General features: G+C 45.7%; 1 pseudogene across 1 annotated transcript in view; it reads left to right on the top strand.

Annotated features, from left to right (window-relative positions):
- The window catches only part of LOC144763840 (mitochondrial amidoxime-reducing component 1-like), a 234,068-nt pseudogene that overhangs the window by 56,350 nt on the left and 158,896 nt on the right, over positions 1-18,822 (top strand). The window contains exon 2 of the transcript XR_013596265.1: positions 11,421-11,594. The product of XR_013596265.1 is annotated as a mitochondrial amidoxime-reducing component 1-like (transcript). The remainder of the gene's footprint in view (positions 1-11,420; positions 11,595-18,822) is intronic.

The raw sequence follows: 18,822 nt of genomic DNA on the forward strand, positions 1-18,822 counted from the left end.
CTAGCGCACGGCCCACAACGGTGCTCACTCTCTCGCAATCTGCTTGCAAAATAGGTAGCTCTACATCTGCTCTTGCCGCGTGGACCCCCATCTGTATTAATATCCACCATGACAAGTAAATATAATGGTGGGGACTCTCTCCACATGCTGTTGTGGAATGTCAATGGATTATTGGACAAGGTCAAACGAACAGCGGTCCTGCGCTATGCCCAGCACCAAGCTGCAGACATATTTTTACTTCAGGAAACACAGCTGTCCCTTTTTAGCATGCTATGGCTACAATAGAGCCTGGCATTCTGGGTTCACCCAAGGCTCCCGGGGTGTAGCAATCCTTATGCGCTGCAGCCTTCCCTTTACGTCGATTGACAGTCACTAACGACCCCCAAGGATGCTTCATTGCCCTTAGTGGATCTGTGGGAGGCGTTGCCCTCAACCTTCTCTAGATATACTCCCCTCCGTCAATGCTCACCTCAACCCTTACACGCACCACAGACCTTATTGCTTCGCTGCTCGCCTGGTTGACGATCATTGCCAGAGATTTCAATGCAGTTATGTGCCTAAACCTTGACAGCATGAGTCCACAACCTAACACGAGAGCCACTCATGCATGACTTCTCACCAACTGGGCAAGCACACTAGTGATATGCGACACCTGGAGAGTTTGGCACCCCCAAACCAGGCAATACACTCACACATCAGCGGCGCATCACATGCACGCACGCACGCATTGATCATATTTGTATGCCTGCGCTTGACTGTCAGAAAGTTAGACACGTCTCTATCCTTCCCAGGGGGCATATCTAATCACTCAGCTATCCTCCTGAGGGTGGGGGCCCCACCCGACACACTTTGTCCGATCTGGAGGTTTAATGTGTGGTTCCTCCAGGATAAAATCTTAAAAAGGTGGTGGGGACGGCACTCCAACAATACTTTCTTACTAATTGTGAATCGGTTTCCTCCCCGAATACTCTGTGGGAAGCAGGTAAAGTCATTATTCGCGGCTTCGCCAAAGGCTACTCAAGCTCAAACGTTTGTCCCAAGATGCTCGGATCACTCAACTGGAGGGCCAAGCAACCCTCCTTGAAGGTCAGACTTCCACCCAACAAGATGACACAAGTGAGAAACAACTCATGCTCTGAAGAAATCAATCACATCTCCTTGGAGGCTGCCAAAACACTTTTGAGATCCTCTGTAGTCAGAGTATACGGGTGGGGCGATAAAAACGGGAAACTGCTGCATCGTTTGGCCACCTATCCAATGGCCAACCATATCATCCCGGAGATAAGAGATCCAGAAGGCGCCACGTATAATGTACCCTCGGCGATAACCCAGACCTTCGCTGCCTACTATTTCAAACTATTCAAGGCAGCAACCCGAGCTTTCTCTCTCCACCTTGATCGATTAAACAAACCTCCAACTCCCCCAAACTGAGGCCCTAGACTTAGATCGGCCCATTACCCGGGAAGAAATCAATGAGACCATAGCACGCTCTGCTCCAGGTAAAAACCCAGGCCCGATGGTTTCCCTCAAGAATACTACGCCGCCTTTCAGGAGACTCTGGTTCCACACGTGTTGGGCACCTATGCTGAAGCGGTCGAGAGGGGCTCCTTTCTACTGGAGACAGATGCCGCCACTATTGTGGTAATCCCCAAAACACAACCCCCTTCAGTACAATGCACTGATTATCGGCCAATTTCCTTCATAAACATGGAGGTAAAAATCTTTGCCTTGATTCTAACCCACCATCTGAACCCTTACCTCTCCAACTTGGTCCACCCGACCAATGTGGCTTTATGCCATCCCGGGGTACTAGACATTGTCTCAGGTGCCTCCACGTTGCCTGAGCGCACCGCCACACAATAACCCCTTACTTAGCACGTCTCCTTATTGACTTTGAAAAGGCATTTGATTTGGTAGACTGGCAATACTTAGAGGACGTTCTGGTTGAGGCAGGCCTGGGCTAGCACTTCCGCAATCTGGTTAAGATGCTCTACTCTCAACCACACGGACAAGTCCTAGTCAATGGAGCTCTTTCAGAATCCTTCTGTATTGAACAGGGCACAAGACAGGGCTGTCCCCTCTCGCCGCTCCTCTTCTTTGCCCTGTTAATGGAGCTCATGGCATGCCTCTTGTGCTCTGACACTCATATTCAAGGTTGGACATGGCCTAACTCCACGGAGGACAACATCGCGCTATATGCAGATGATGTTGTGATCTTCTTGGCCGAGCTGGCCCAATCTGGCCCTCGCTGCCTCCGTGCCCAGCACCTCTTCGGGCTGGTCTCTGGTATGAAGCTAAACTCTAGTAAATCCATCTGGTCCCCTTCAACCTGTCCAGCGACTGTTTCGAATGGCAGTCCATGATACCCCATCAGAAGGAAGTAATTTAAATATTTGGGTGGCCCTATTACCTGATCTTGCCTAGTCACTTAATTTTACTCCACTGATGGAATAGCTCTCTTTAAAATTATGATACTCCCCAAATTCCTCTACATGCTCCAAAACACCCCATTTCAATTCCCATGATTCTGGTTTAGGGAGCTTGATGGTCTAACCACTGCATTTTTATGGAGCGGACGGAGCCCCGCCTGGTCCTATCCCTGTGCCGGGTTCCGCCCTTCGATGGGCATGACCAATTTATATTTATATTATCTGGCGACTCGCCTTCTCACAATCCATGCTTGGTTCAATGGAGGTTGGTTGAATTCGGCATTTAGGCTGGAACTGGGTGACCTAGGTATACCCAGGATCCAGGCGATGATGTATGATGGACCTATCCCGAAGACAATGCCAACGGTGACCCAAGCCGTTCTCCTGGCCTGGCGCACCTCCCTACGACACACCCAATGGATAAATAAACTGACTCAACATACACCACTCTGGTCGGGGACTTGGCTACAAGAGGTCAGTGGCATGAAGGAATTCAGGCCGTGGGACCTCATTGGTATCTCACAGCTTGGGGTGTCTGGGTGGGTGACCATATGCGCACCTTTCAAGACTTACAAACTCTCTATTCCCTACACCCCTAGCAATTCTATAGATACCTGCAGCTACGCCACACCCTTTACATCCACATGCCTCAAGGCACATCCATTCCAGAATACAGTCCTCTGGAGGAGCAAATTATGACAGGCAACCTGGGGCGAGGGGGTGTCTCTGGTATCTTTCGCTCTCTCACCAACAACACACCGAACACATTACCCCGATTGAGAAACTTATGGGAGCAATGGGTGGGGTCCCTTGAAGAAGAAGTCTGGAGAGACGCCTTTATGGCACCCAAGACAGTCACCATCTCCGCCCTGCTCTGCCTAGTTCAAATATACTATTTACATGCTGCCTACCTAACACCCAAATGCCTTTTTAGTGCAGGTATGAGGGCAGATGCCTCTTGCACGCGCTGCGACCATGACCAGGCCGACTTCTTCCACATGGTTTAGGCATTTCCTGTCATTGCGTTCTATTGGGACTCCATAGAGAAGGAACTCACGGAGGTCCTGGGCTGGGAAGTGCCACATAATCTCCTAAATACACTCCTAGATATCATGGATGGGCTTGGCGACTTCCAAGCCAACAAACGATTCCTCACCACTGCCACAATGGTAGCCAAACGTGATATTGCTGCTAGCTGGATAAATCAGTTACCCCTGAGTGTAGCGAAATGGCGTAGAGGGGTGGACTGGTGCGCTGCGCATGAGAAACCACTGTTCGAAGCCAGAGGATGTCTAGCTAAATACCTGAAGGTTTGGGGCAAATGGCTGGGGCAGATAGACTGAATATGTCTTCCTTGGACTCGTGTTTATTGAGCGGAGCGCCATAGGTCCGTATGCTACTCACCGCCTTATGTTTATTGGAATTGTCACATGAAAGCTGTGGTGTACTATGTTTGATCATATACTGGTCTTTGTTTATAAAACCAATAAAATTGTTTATCAAAATAGGCCATTTCAGTTGCATTTTCAATTGCATTTTTGATTTTCTTGAAACTTTGGTCACATTCAGGGGACCAGTGGAATGGAATATTTTCCTTTGCCAACTCACTGTAGCAAAGTCACAAATGTTTCTGGAGCATTAGCTGGCCATGTCTAAGAAGGATCACAGCATGGTCACATCCTGAGGAGAACAAGTGGATGACAATGCTTGTACATTTTTAGGGTCAGGAGTCCTTCATCATTCAGAGAAAATAAGCACTTTGAGTTTAGTTTTGTGAAACTCACACTTTTCTGCATTTAAAGTGAAATCTGAATCAGCAAGCAGATGGCATATTTGTGTACAATTTTTGTCATGCTCCTTTTGAGTGGCCTCAAACACTAGTATAACATCACTGTAGTTAAAAGCATGTGTGACGGGTGGAATTACTCGATGAAGGACATCCTGAAAGATTACTGCAGCCGACAACATCTTTAGACGTGGTATTCGAGAAAGTTTGTTATATTTGTCTGCTGTAATGATATTGCTTGATGCACCACTGATTATAATAATAGTTATAGGGCAGCCATTCACCTTTAGCGTGATCTTGGGCTACTGTTTAAATGAGTTTGGTTGCTTCACATGACGATCTCTCTCTGACTTGTGTTCTTCCTTGCAAGCAGCCAATCCTACTTGTGCATGTCGTTCTGTGGTGCACATCGCCATTCCACATCCATCTTCTTTACTTTCATTTGATGATGATGTTAAAGAGCCTTTGGAAGATACATTTGATAACTATCTGCTTTGTTTGGTCTCTACTTGCCTCAATTGATGTTACAGTTTGGCCTTGTGGGCATGGCTAGAATGCTTCTGGAACTTTCTGGCGCCCATTTTCTCTTCGTGTCGTGACACGCTTGGTTTTTCTTTTGCTTTGTACTCCTTTTTTAAATGGTTTTCTTCCCCCAGCCCTTGCATATCTGTCCAGCTTCCATATCAGCAGCCTGTCGATCTGCAAGTGCCTCAGCTCTTGCAGCCATGAGTACCTTTTTTAGATAGAGTGTCTCTGAACGAATCAGAGAGGCAACCACCGATGACTCTGAGACATATGGCTTCTTCGTCATTGAATTCACTGAACTTGCAGTGCTTGAGGGTATCAAGTCTTTCGACAAACTCATCAGTCTTTTTACCAGGTTGTGTCTTGCCTGGTTGAAAGTGTACCTGAAATTGCTGACATTCAGCATCAAATTTAATTTTGGCTCCCAGTGTTTCTTTGATTTGATGGTACGATATTTAATCGACTTGTGGTAATCTTTAGCACTCCTTTCACTCCATCACCTGCTGGATTCTTTAACTATTGATATCTTTTCATTATCTGCTTCTTTTAGAGCATCAGTGAAGTAATCTAAAGCTTTGATCCAAGCAGTCTGACTACCGCCAATATTCTGCTTTTTGGTGGTGTCAAATGGTGGTGGAGGTTTCAGATGAATGTGGCTGAGCCATATTTGTTGCTCCTTTCTGCAGCCATTGGAGAACTTCAATTTATTTTGTGCTTACTGCCACCACCAGCCTTCTAGGCCATTTCTGCAGGGACCGGCAGCTTCATAAACAAAACCCCTGTGATTGCATAGAGGCTCGCTGGATTTTGAGGTTGTAAGGCGCTTTGCTTGTTTTCCACTGGTGAGTAGACTTTTGTTTCTTGTACCTGATTGTCGCTGCCTTAAGCGTTTCTGCTGTGTATGGATGATGGCTCTCTGTTTCGTTGTGGGGCAGTATCTCTTCTTTTAGCTTTACCAGTAGACTTCTGGCGGGCTTTCTGACTGTGCTCCTTTGTAGGACCTTCACCTTCTTCGACGGCCTTGTAAGAGTTATAGTGGCGCTTTGACTCCACATATGCCAACGGAAGACTGTTTCTTGGGGTGCACGTTCATAAGCAGTTTGTTGGACTGTGGCAAACTCTCAGGGAAAGCAGTTTTGTTTCTTCAGGGCACGTATCTTCTACTCATCACCAATTGTCGCGCCCACCCCAGCTCTGGAGCACACAAATGACCACGACACTCTTGGAGCTCTGTAACACACATCTTTATTCTTCGGCATGCAAACGTTAGCTGAATGCAGTACGTCATAATCTTTATTGACCAGATACCTTCCAACTGGTTATGTAACTGTGTAAGGAGTCTGCCGAGGATCACAAGGATCCTACCACACATAATCACACAACACCACCTAGAGCAATCTGTATTGGAAAATATAAAACACCTGATAAGGTTTGATGCAAATGACACGCCATGGCATTTCTGCATTCACTTTTACTCCATATCGAGGGCCTTTTCAAATATTTGCTTATATTAGAACAATATGTTTTGAATTCCTGTCAATATTTATTTTAAACAACAACCTATCGTGAGGGATTTACTGAAAACCTTTATAACCGAGCCTTGATAATTCTAGTAAGATTTATTGCACCCTGATAAAATGCAATTTTTGTAATTAAAATATCTCTATTTGCAAAGTCAGATAAGCCAAGAGGCACACAAAAGAACATATAAGAAACCACAAGTATATTGCTGGTAAATTATTCTGTTTTTGGGGGGGTGGGGGGATTAACTAATTTACTATTACCTTAATTTGCAGTAAAGGCTTAATATGGACAAAATGCAAATTATGATTTTTTTTATGGATCTTCTGATATCAGGAACTCTGACTGGTCAGGATCTCTCTTATTCCTACCCCAAAAAACTCAGAGTCTATTTTGTCCTTTAACCTCCCTTTCGTAGTTTTGATTAGCAAAGTATGTTCCGATTGTTTTTTTTTTCTTCCTCTTGAAAATGTATCCTCTCCTTGCAGATCACCACCACTAAGCTGGATTATGCTAATTATTTGGACATTTGTCTTCCTAAATACTTTGTCCACCAATTGCAGTTAAGTTAGAATTCTTTCAACTGGCTTCTTCTCAAATTACCACACCATTCTAATATTCGTAGCAATTTAATGCAACTTCTTGATAAAATGTGTTGCTTTTTCAAGGCCCATTGATTTTCCCAAAGGACTCTCTATAGTTTGGACTCCATATATTTGTTCTCAGATCTGTTCTAAACCATCCACTTTTCAACTCTTCATACTTCATGTATAATTCCACTTCATGTTCTCAAGATCCACAAGGTTTTTATGGGAGGGGGCCCTTCTCCCTCCTTTCCTTAAAGAGTTGGAAATATTATCCTAATTTCTTTGTGATTTGAATCCACCAATTCGCTTTTTTTGCATAAATATCAGCACATTTCTTTTTCTGTGTTTCCCAGCTCTGCTGATTTGTCTATCCTTATGGTCTGTTCTGTCTTGCACCAGATAACCTAAGGGATAGCCATGCACTCTATAAACACCCATTCCGCAGTTCTCCACGTAACAGACATAGTAGATCTCAACACCTTTCACAAGCTTGACACCCTCTTCATCACAGAATTATAGTACTCCCCCACATCCTCACACATTCTCGACATCCTCCTTCCCACAGGCTACAGCATCCATCGTGTGGATCAGACACATAAGAAGGGAGGAGGCCCTAATCCTGCACTCTAGGCAAGCAAGTAACACTCAAGTCTGTTAAGTTGCTGACATGCTATATTCCACACTCTGTAGCTCAGACCTCCATCTTTCATCTCAGTTACAGGCCTCCCGTTCACAAGGACATTCTTATTGAATTTCTAGATTTCCACTTTTTCCATCCGACATACCCACACCACCCTTTTGGGTAACTCCAACCTTCCACACAAAACAAGCTTAAAAAAAAAAGAGACCCCCAACCTCAATCTCAACGCACTACAGCGTGTTGGTTGTGACATAACCAACACATTCCATAGGTCACATCCTCAACCTTGTTTTCTCAACATCATCACAACAGTTCTTGCAAGCCACCAATACCCGTGGATTCGACAGACCAAGACTTCACCATAGACATTTAATGTTTGAACTCCTCTTTCAGCCTAGTAATGGAAGCCTGATGCCAATACCCTTCTAGAAAACGTCAACACTTTATTGTAAAACGGTGTGAACATTCATGTCCCAATTAAAACACACAAGTGCAAGCCAAAGCCTTCAGCACCCTGGTACTATAATGATCATGGTGACATTAAACAATTAATCTGCAGACGGAAAGAAGAAAATGGGAAATAAATCAGAACCACGAAGACTTCATGAGACTGAAATCCCTCTGAGCAAAAGGCAAGCAGCTCATCACAACAGCCAAAGCAAAGTACTGTGCCAACACCAACTGAGGCAAGCAGCTCATCACAACAGCCAAAGCAAAGTACTGTGCCAACACCAACTGAAGCAACACTCTTTTTAAGACAACCGAGTACTGTATCGACGTCATGCCACACAAGTGCAATACTATCAACCTCTTTTCAGTGAAAATATAGAAAATCCGACAGCACATCAACAACACCAAGCCTACTTTATCTGTTACTCCAACCTCATCCTGTAGAATCCCACAATGGTCATCCTTCAAATTCCTACTTCTTGCAGATCTCACTGACATACTACGCTTCCTCAGAGTCACTTCTTGTAAAGAAGATGTCTTACCCTCCTCCTTCATCAAAGCTCTCTTTGGGGATGCTTTCTCTCACTTACCACCATTGCCAAGGCCTCTCTCATTCGAGGTATCTTTCCAGAAAATCTTCAAGTAGACTAGATACTCCTTCTCCTAAAGAAAAATAACCTAGACCCTGATGACCTGGCAAACCGGAGGCCCAATACTCCCTTACCATTTATCGGTAAGATCAAAAGCAGTCTTCAACTCCAAAATCATATTAATGCTAACCATCTTCTGCACGATTAGCACTCTGGCTTCAGATCACGCTGCAGCACGGAGACTGCTACCTTATACTTTGCAGTCGATTCTCTCCTGACCACAGCTGAAGATGACCCCTGCTTCCTGATATTGCTGGCTTTCTAAGCTGCCTTTGACACAGTTGTCCATCCCACCCTCATATGCACCCTAAAGTCTTGAATGGAATTCACTGGCAACATCCGTCACTATTTCTCCTCCTACCTTTGTAACTGACACCAGTTTGTTCACATGGGCAACTCCAGGTCCCAAAAGACTCCTGCCAATTGCTGAGTCCACCACAGTTCCAAACTGTCTTCAAGCTGTTCATGAAGCAGCTTGATGCGCTACTCAAGATAACAGCATCAAGATACACCAATATGCTGATGATATACAACTCTACTTGAAAGTCTCCTCTGCTTCAGACATCCAAGGTCTCAAACACTGCCTGAACATCATACAGACTTGGATGTCAGCAGCTACTGAAGCTCAGTCCAGCAAAGGCAGAATTCCTGGTATTTGTTTAGAACAACAAACAATTCAATCCTGGCTTAATGAAATGAAAATTGACTCCTTTATCACCAACTTTCAAAAAATGCCAGGTCTCTCGGATTCCCACTTGACTTCAGCCTCACCCTCAAGGCACACAAAACGAAGGCTGCGTGGTACCAGCTCTCTCTTATAAAGAAAGTGAAAGAATTTCTGCCAGTAAATATCTTCAACTTCAAATGCATTCTAACTCTTGTACTCTTGCATTTGGATGGTGGTAGTGTCCCACTCCATGCCCCCCTGATTTCACCCTGGCACCCCTTAAGCACATCCTACATGCAAAGAATGTCTCATCCAGCACCTCAAGAAATGTGATCACATCACCCCCCATCCTGATTGATCTCTATTGGCTCCACTTGTGATGTCACAGTCCATCTCCAAACCTGCTGTATCAGTTGCAAAGCCATTTTGGCCAGGAGCTCCACTTGTCATGGAGACAAGTTCACCATTTCTGGTGGTTTTCACCACCCTGCAGTGAGTACACCATCAGACTGCAGACTAAGGGCTCGATTTAAAGTTTGGTGGAGAGGATACTCCATTGCAATGGTATTGGAGTACCTTATCTGCCAAACTCTTGGTTTACCCTCTCCAATTGGGGTCTGTAATATTTACTTGATCTGCTAATACATTCCTCTGGTGGCCAGATGGAATGGAGGTTCAAATGAGGAAGCCCGAAACACTGCCTGGCCTGTTTAGGGTAGACAGCATTATGTGTTTTTCTCCCTGCCCATCACTTAGACCACGTAAAAAGAAACAATGCTGCAAATGTAGCAACAAAACGTGTTATCCGTCCTCTCCAATTGCCTGTCTTATCAGTCACTAATTCAATATGATACTCTCAAGGAGGTGCAGTGCAAACGCAGATGCTTTATTTCATTTTGTCAAAAGTCACACAATTGATGGACGGAATGCAGAACAAATCCAAACATTCACCTCCAGTCAAGAGATCTGGGTAAATCCATCATTCTTTTGCTTACTATGCCAGCCCAATTTTGACCTGGCCATATGCAAATCAGTCTTGATCCTGTGTCTCATGGGAACAGTTAGCACGAACTGCCAAGCCAGGTCCTCCATGGACTGTAAACAAGCATCCTAGGACTGGTTTCGGGGTTTCACCTCTCATCAGCCAGGTTTGCTTGAATCCAGTGGCACAGTGAGCCCTGGACCCACGTCTGGGCATACCTGGCGCACTTAGGGCGAGAAAGCAAAAGACACACAATTGATAGACGGATTGCAGAACAAATCCAAACATTCAGCCCCAGTCAATAGATCTGGGTTAAATTCATCATTCTTTTGCTCACTATGCCACCGCAGCCCATCCATCATTTGTTTGCTTTGCACTTTTCACCCTAAGTGGGATGCCTAGATGTGGGTCCCTTGCTTAATGTGCCACCGGATTCAAGCTAGCCTGGCTGATGAAGGGTAATACCCAGAACCCGGTTCCAGAATGATTGATTCCGGTCCATGGAGGACTTGGCCTGGCAGTTCGGTCTGGACTATTCCCATGAGGCACAGGGTCAAGATTGATTTGCATATGGCTGGGTCTAAACATGGGTGGCACGGAGAGCAAAAGAACGATGGAGGATTTAACCCATATCTTTTGACTGGGGGTGAATGTATGATTTATTTAGCGTTCCGTCCATCATTTGTCTGCCTAGCACTTATTACATTTTTGGTCACATAGTAAATGGACCACTATGCCCTCCAAAGTGTGTGCTCCATGTGCAGTATACATTCTGCACTTTTAAATTTTGTTTATTAGGTTTCTTGTTATCAAAACACTCCATCATTTTTGCCAACCAGAAAACAAAACAGCTGCACTCTGATATTATTGGCTATTACACTTTTGTTACAGCAAACACATAGCAATCAACATTAATATTTCCCCCGTCTTTGGCTCACAATTACAAAAGCATATAACAGTCCGGCCATTGAAACATATCCAGCCATGAACCCCCGCCCCCCAATTTTCCTGTGCTTCTTGGGGCATCCCCCTTGTATATAGATGGTCTCTTCTGCTGGCAAATGTGCTTATTGAATTAGGGCATGTACACTTAGTTCTGTGCATGTTCAATTATGTTTGGAGTCTGTTTCTTAGCTCTCTGACTAACATTTATGCTATTTATGTCTGTTCTCTTCCATTTCAGGCATTGGCTTGTGATTAAAGAAGATGGAAACACTGTCACTGCTCGACAGGATCCAAAGCTTGTTTTGATTTCTGTGTCCTGCAAAGGAGACTTCCTGACCCTCAGTGCTCCGGATATGGAAGAAGTACACATTCCCCTGAAGCTCCCGAGTACAAACCCGGTATGGAATTGCAGGTGCGGAAACATAAGATCCTAACAGGGATTTAGAAATCACTGTTGTTGTAAAAATGTACAGGTAAAGGAGGAGGAGATTGCTATATTTATTGTTCCGTGTACAGTAATTCCTTGCACCCCTGATACCTTGAATATTACATATCTATTCTGAAAAATATTTGCTCCATTTAAGTTGATGAGGAGCCCTGCTTCCGGCCACCAACCTCATGGTATGCCCACCTCGTTTAGAGTTGGGCAAAGCATTAGATTTTTAGCAGCGGAGCCTCACCTGGCTCCACAGTTGAGATCCTTGGACAAACAGCCTGTTCACTTTATTGCCACTGGTCACTGTATATCAGAAGGCCTGTTCTATTATAGCCTTATAACCCGCCGTAGCAGGCTATAGCGGCTATTAAAGGCCCGCTGAATCGTTAAAGGCCCGAGCCGAAGGCGAGGGACTTTAACGAAACAGCGGGACTTTAATAGCCGGTATAGCCCTGCTACGAAGGGCTATAAGGCTATTAGAACATTCTGCCACTAGAGATTAGAATGATCTAACATATTAAACAAAGGGTTCTCGAAGCTCGAGGGTATATAAATCCCCTCGAAATTTGAGAAGCCTTTGTAGAACATTGGAATGTTGCTCTGCGGGCCTTTACCGACCCGTAGTAGCAGGGAGCACTCCATTGTCTGCAATGGAGCTCCCAACATTCCAATGTTCTAATACCCAATGGCCTCCACCACGGATCATCTTTATTAACTATGAAACGACTACAACAGATTTAGAACTCTGCTACCCGACTACTCTTACATATAAAGCCACTAGCCCACATCTCTCCTCCCTTAAGGGCCTTACATTTGTTACGGGTTGCCTGAAGATCCACATTCAAGCTGCTTTGCATCACCCACAAAGCAATAAATAGAGAAGGGCTGCTTTTCATCAGGAACAAAGTTACCAAATACATTCAACAAAGAAACCTCTGCTCCAGATTGGCACCTGGCCTCAAAATCCCACCAAACAAGAAAACAAGCATTTGCAATGCAATAGGTTTCGTATTCTTTTTAGAGTTAGAGCTCTTGCTGTTGTAATGGAAATGTTTTTTTACTTATGTGAGAAAGAGCGTGTGAGTGAGAAAGTGATAGAAAGTGCGAGAGAAATGGTACAGCGAGATATAGTTATTTGTGTATATAAATGAGAGGTAGAGTGAAGAGAGATAATGAGAGAGAGTGAAAGAGTTAGAGAAAGGTAGATTTAGAGAGAGAGAAAGAGAGAGAGAGAGAGAGTGTGTGTTTAGAGGTAGGTTGTTAAAGTTGGAGAGATAATTGTGTGATACAGTGAAGAGAGAGCAATACATTGTGTGATTCTGGGCAAATCACTTAGGGGCCGATTAGGATCGCGGTAAATCCGCATCCTCCGGGCCGGCGGTGGCTGCGGATTCACCGCTGCGGAGGCTCCAAAGACCCACCGCCAGATTAGGATGGCTGGTGGGTCAGGAAGACCGTCCGCCGCTTTTCCGCCGCGGTCGCATTCCGACCACGGCGGAAAAGCTCTGATATGGTGGCGGTGTCTATCAGACACCGCCAGCCATATTAGGATGGGGCAGAAGACATGCTTTTCCGCGGCTGCTTTTCCGCCGTGAAAAAGCATGTGGTCTTTCGTTTTTGGGGGCTCGTTGCGAGCCCCCAGGGTGTTGGGGGGTGGGAGGTGCACATGGGGGGTACCTATGGTAGCCCCCTGCCCCCTGCATATGCATGCACAAAGCGGCATGCAAATGCATGCGCTTTGTGCATGCATATGCAAAGCATGCACTTTTAACCTTGCGGCGGGCGCTGCTTTAAGCAGCACCCGCCGCAATGTTAAACATAGGGTATGTGACCACCAGGGTGGCGGTCACATCCTAATCTACATGGAGGGAACACCGCAGCCCCTGCGGACGTTCCCTCCACCTCGGGGGTGGCAGACGGATGCAGGTCCGTCCGCCATCCTAATATGCCCCTTAATCTTCATGTGCCTACCAAAAAATGAATGTGAACTTGTGTAATGTAACTGGTGCTCATTTAAAGCGCTCCCATACCTTCAAGTCGAGTTTGTGCTACAGAAAACTGAAAATAAAAAATGTAGCCTGATTTGTGTCACTTTTGGGTGGACAGAAGTCGGGAGTAACTAGGCGTTACCTGCCTGTGTCACTTTGTCCCTCTAATAAAACCGTAAATGCTCTCCAGCTTTTCAGTGCTGACTCATTCTTGATAGTGCCACTGATTCTTGTGGTTAAAACAACAGAGTACAGACACCCTGTGCTACCTAACACAGTGTTAGCACGGGGACACAAGAGCCCACTGCTCCATTATCGGCCAGTGGTCTCAGCTGGATACCACCCAGAGCATTAAAAGGGTGTATCTGAAAATATAGCAGCGACGTCGTGCATCGTCTAAGACCTTCAAAAACACTCTTTATAATAGTAGTGCATATTTTAGATAGCACTTTGTGCGGCACCCGATCCTCGTCGTATTGCTGTAAACTGGTGCAGGATACTCCACAGAAAGCTTCTCCCTTCCCTTCGTCTGACCTGAGACACAGACCCAAGAAATGTATTTGTTTTCTGGAAAACCACATCATTATATCTACGGAATGATATATGCATTATGTAGCAAAGAAGTCCCATTAATAAAAGCAGGCCTGTGTTTCCTTGTCAGATCCGTGTGTGCAGTTGTCTCCCCAGGCATAGCACTTGGTGACCCGTAGCTGCTCTCTTAAGGGAGATATATGTATCTGCTGGCAAGAATGCCATTTGCCACACGCAACCTGCTCACCCCGCGCACACACTCCTGAGCACAGAAGTTCATTTCCATGCAGATCATACTAATCCGAATGCTTTGCAGACTTCTATGGTGCCAAGTGGTGCTGCAAGGACAGCAGAGTTGGAACACATTGTAAAGTGAGGATTGTCAAAGAAAGTTTTTAACTGTAATTGGGAAACCGGCAGCCATTTACAACTAGCGCTCCGATGGGTGCTGGGAGGCGCTGATGAAAGCTTCAAGTGTCAGTACATTAGGAAGCACGTCGTTGTCACCACATCTGCTTTATTTATTTACATAAGGCTGAAGGTAAGCCTCCCTTGCGTGTTTGTTTATTTTTTGCATATAGCGCCCACATTAAAAAACATCGCCTCTTGACACTTCCAACGGTAACTGGCTCCCTATTACACAGGAGGGTCAGTAGAATAGGGGAGAATTGCCACGTGCATTTGCTTTTTAAACAATATTAGAAAGGAAACTGAAAACAATAGCGCCGGAGGAATTACTACAAGAAACGGGCACCTACCTACCTACCTGCCAGGCCCGGAGAGTCGGTGTGGACACAACCAGAGGGAGTGTGAGAACTTTTTGTGTACAAGTTGCTCTCATATCAACAGCTCTTTGTGGGTTCTCGTAGTGGCTCCTGGCCAACAGGCAGGGGCGGCTCTAGGCTCATGGCGGCCCTGGGCAGGGAGCGTAGGTAGGGGCCCCGGACGAGGGGTTCTGGCGGGGCGGAGCCCCCAGAGCTCAGGAACTAGGAGGAACCAAGGCGTAGAGGACAGTGAAGAGGGGGGGCCGGGGTCAGGGTGTTTGGAAGTGGAACAGAGCCGGAGGCCTCCAAATCCCAGCATGTGGCCACTACGCAAATATGTATTCATCCTCAGAGGATTATTATATTAAGGATATATATTGGCGTGGAGGCCCCTAGGATTTGGTGGCACTGTGCAGGTGCACAGCTTGCACATGCCTAAGGCCTCCCCTGCTACAGGGCTCGGGTGGAAGCCCCCATACTTTTCCACTATCCTTGCCTAGTCCATCTCATCCCCAAAGAAAGACGCGTCAGCGTACTTAAACATGTTTGCTGACCTTTCTAGTGAAACATCGAGGAGCCAGTGTAACCTTTGCAGAAATTATTCAGGGCTGCTTTATCAACAAGATGAAGGTGAGCTAAACCGTTGTTGCGAACCGTACAATACTTATTTTACTGCTAGCTCTGTGGGTGTGGACAGGCTGTAGCACGCATGCACCAGAGACACCGGGGCCATGGCGTCGGTCTTCCGCGTTGATACCTAGGGGTGGAGCTAGCTGCTGAATGGCTGTGTGCTTTATAAAAGAATGCCTCCCCGCCCCAAAGGATAACAGGGAAAACATGGAGTGTGCGCGCCTTCTTTTACTTATGCTGCGTTCGAAATACATTTGAAGAAGCCACCATGGGGGCAAATTAGTAACGGGCAAGTAGCGACCTGGGAGGGGTGGTGTGGGTGGGTTGCAGAGATGGGTGAACGTGCTGCGCGAGGCCGAGGAGCGGCGAGAGCGAGATGGGAAGTAATAATGTGCCAGACTACACTTACATTTCAGTTCCTTGGATGTTCATACGCAAGACTACTTGTGAGTCCCTGCTAGTTCCTGCGCCACTACTCCAGGGAAGTTAATGTTTGACAAAAGGTGGGACATGCACCAACTATTAGCCATTTGGAGGCTACCATTTTTAAATGACACAGAAAAAAGACAATCCAAAGTGGTAGGAGGAGTCAAACACCACAAAGCACAAACAACAGATCATCCTGCAGCACAAGCGCTGTGGGTTCGACCTAAAAGCCATAGGTGGCGCATCTTTCTCTGTTCAAGCAGCCAAACTATGGAACTCACTACCCCCAAACATAACTTCAGAAGACTACATCAGAGTTGGCTCTTCCCTACATAACCACCATACTCAAAAACAATGTACAGCATATCCCTGTGTACATACACATTTCATTTGATTATATGGATTTATCTAAATATGTGTATTTATTTGTATAAATATGTATAATTGTATATATATCGATATTCTTTAGGTCTGCTTAACAAATGTACATATTACTTTTGGTTATATTATACTATGCTTAACATGTATATAGGTCACTGCATAGTTTTCATATAAGTTATTTGAGTATATGCTTGTGGTTCTCCATGTATTTATCTATCACAATATGCACATTTCATCATAACTATTTATCTACAATAACTTCACTATTTAATTATTGAAAAAAACGCACACACAGAAATAAATTAGCTTAAAGTACAGCAACACTTCAAAGGCTGAGTTTGTCAAATTCATCTTAAATATTGCTATATTACTTTTCTTATGCATGTTATAAGTAAAGTAAAGTCCACATTTGTAAAGCGCACAATCACCTGTAAGGGTCTCTAGGCGCTGGGGGGCCGTCGGGAAGATTAAGCGAGCTATTGCCCAGAGTCACATGGTGCTGGGCTGACCTGCCGCCGGAGCCGGGGATCGAACCGTGGTCCCCAGATTCCAGCGTCAGTCGCCCTGGCCGCGGCGCCACACCTCTTCCACATACCTCCATGCACTTACATATCTATATGTTTGAGTCTATCTAATGCACTACCCTATGTTTCACCCTATACCTCTCTCAACATATCCTCTATCTTCACTCTTTTACTCATCCCAAACCTCATTCTGCTACTGTGATTCCCAAAATAAACCTTTCTAGATTCAATCGTACTCTACCACTCCTTGCATCACCCAAACCTGATTTACTACTAAGATATTGCAAAAACCCTTTCTAAATTATTCCCTGATGTATCCCTCCTTAGACTCATCTGGCATCTTGTTTTACTACTATGATCTTCCTAATCCATTTCTAGAGACTCTTCCATCTTTCCTTTACTCATCCCAAACCTCTTCCAACTACTATGATATCCCAATAACCACTTTCTAGACTTTTCACTCTTTTATCCCTCCATTCTCCTTTTCAATCCAACTAAATGGCTCACATTTCCACCACTCAAATTATTTCATATTTCCCCATACTAATTTACCACAAATCCTTTTTGGGTTCCGGAGTTGTGTGCTACTCGCTGAAAAGTGATTTGACCCCTCGTCAGAGGTAGTAAGCGCTATATAAATTCAATTACAATTTAGGGCAGTCCAGTCAAAGTAAATGTTTACTGTCCTCATCGTCTTCCTGGTCTTCGTGCTGCTCCCATGTCAACTCATGTCACCTTGGCCGCTCTGATCCTCACCCTCTTCATCCTCCTGGTCTACCTTATCCCCCTACTACTCCTTGTGGCCATGGACATCCTGATGGCCCTGGTCCTCTTTCTGCTCTCTCTCCGGATCTTTATCCTGCTGGATCCCCAGGCCCAATTATTCCTCCTCTCTACCTGGCCCTCTGTTTTTTTACTCGGTTCTTCCCCCTCCTCTTTTCCATCATGCCACCACTTTGGTACTTTTTCCTCCAACTCCTCCTCCTCCACCCTTACCACCACCCAAACAGAATTCAGACAGGCATGGCCTCTATCCAGAAACAATATGGTATACCTTGATGGGGGGTGGGATGTCCCTTTGCAAACCCTAGCTGCACAAAGGCTCATGTGAGGTGCTGCATCTGTTTACAAGGTAACAGAAGGCAAGACCTGCAACACAGGTGTTCTATTAAACAAGCTTAAGAGAGGCTAATATGGAGGGATGTGACCAGCATGCAGTGAAGTCACCTAGAGCCAGCAGGGGGTTACCTTATAATGGCAGGGTATGGATCCAAAGCCACATAAGCCAATTTGCGTTGATGGACCATCTGCTCCCAGACTATCATTTAAGAATTTTGGATTTTTTCAGCTAATTTTGCCAACAGCAGATACAATTGTTGCATTCCACTTTTTTTTTATACTTTCCCGAGCTTATCCATAGCAGGCCCCAACACACTATGGGCCTCATTAGGATCGCGGACGGACTTGCGTCCGTCCGCGACCCCAGAGGATGAGGGAACGTCCGCATGGGCTGCGGCGTTCCCTCATGTGCGATTAGGATGTGACCGCCACCCTGGCGGTCACATCCTGGATATTTAACATTGCGGAGGGTGCTGCTTCAAGCAGCACCCGCCGCAATGTTAAAAGTGCATGTTTAACATTTACATGCACAAAGCGGCAGGCACCGCGCGGTGCCTGCCGCTTTGTGCATGTAAATGCTGGGGGGTACCATAGGTACCCCCCATGTGCACCTCCCACCCGCCAACACCCTGGGGGCCCGCAACGGGCCCCCAAAATCAAAAGTACACATGCATTTCCACGGCGGAAAAACCGCCGCGGAAAAGCATGTTTAGAAATGCATCCTAATTCGGCTGGCGGTGTCTGATAGACACTGCCAGCCAAATGAGAGCTTTTCCGCCGCGGTTGTAATCCGACCGCGGCCGAAAAGCGGCGGACAGAAACCAAGACCCACCAGCCATCG

The sequence above is a fragment of the Lissotriton helveticus genome, chromosome 6, assembly GCF_964261635.1.
Source record: "Lissotriton helveticus chromosome 6, aLisHel1.1, whole genome shotgun sequence".
Classification (NCBI taxonomy): Eukaryota; Metazoa; Chordata; class Amphibia; order Caudata; family Salamandridae; genus Lissotriton; species Lissotriton helveticus.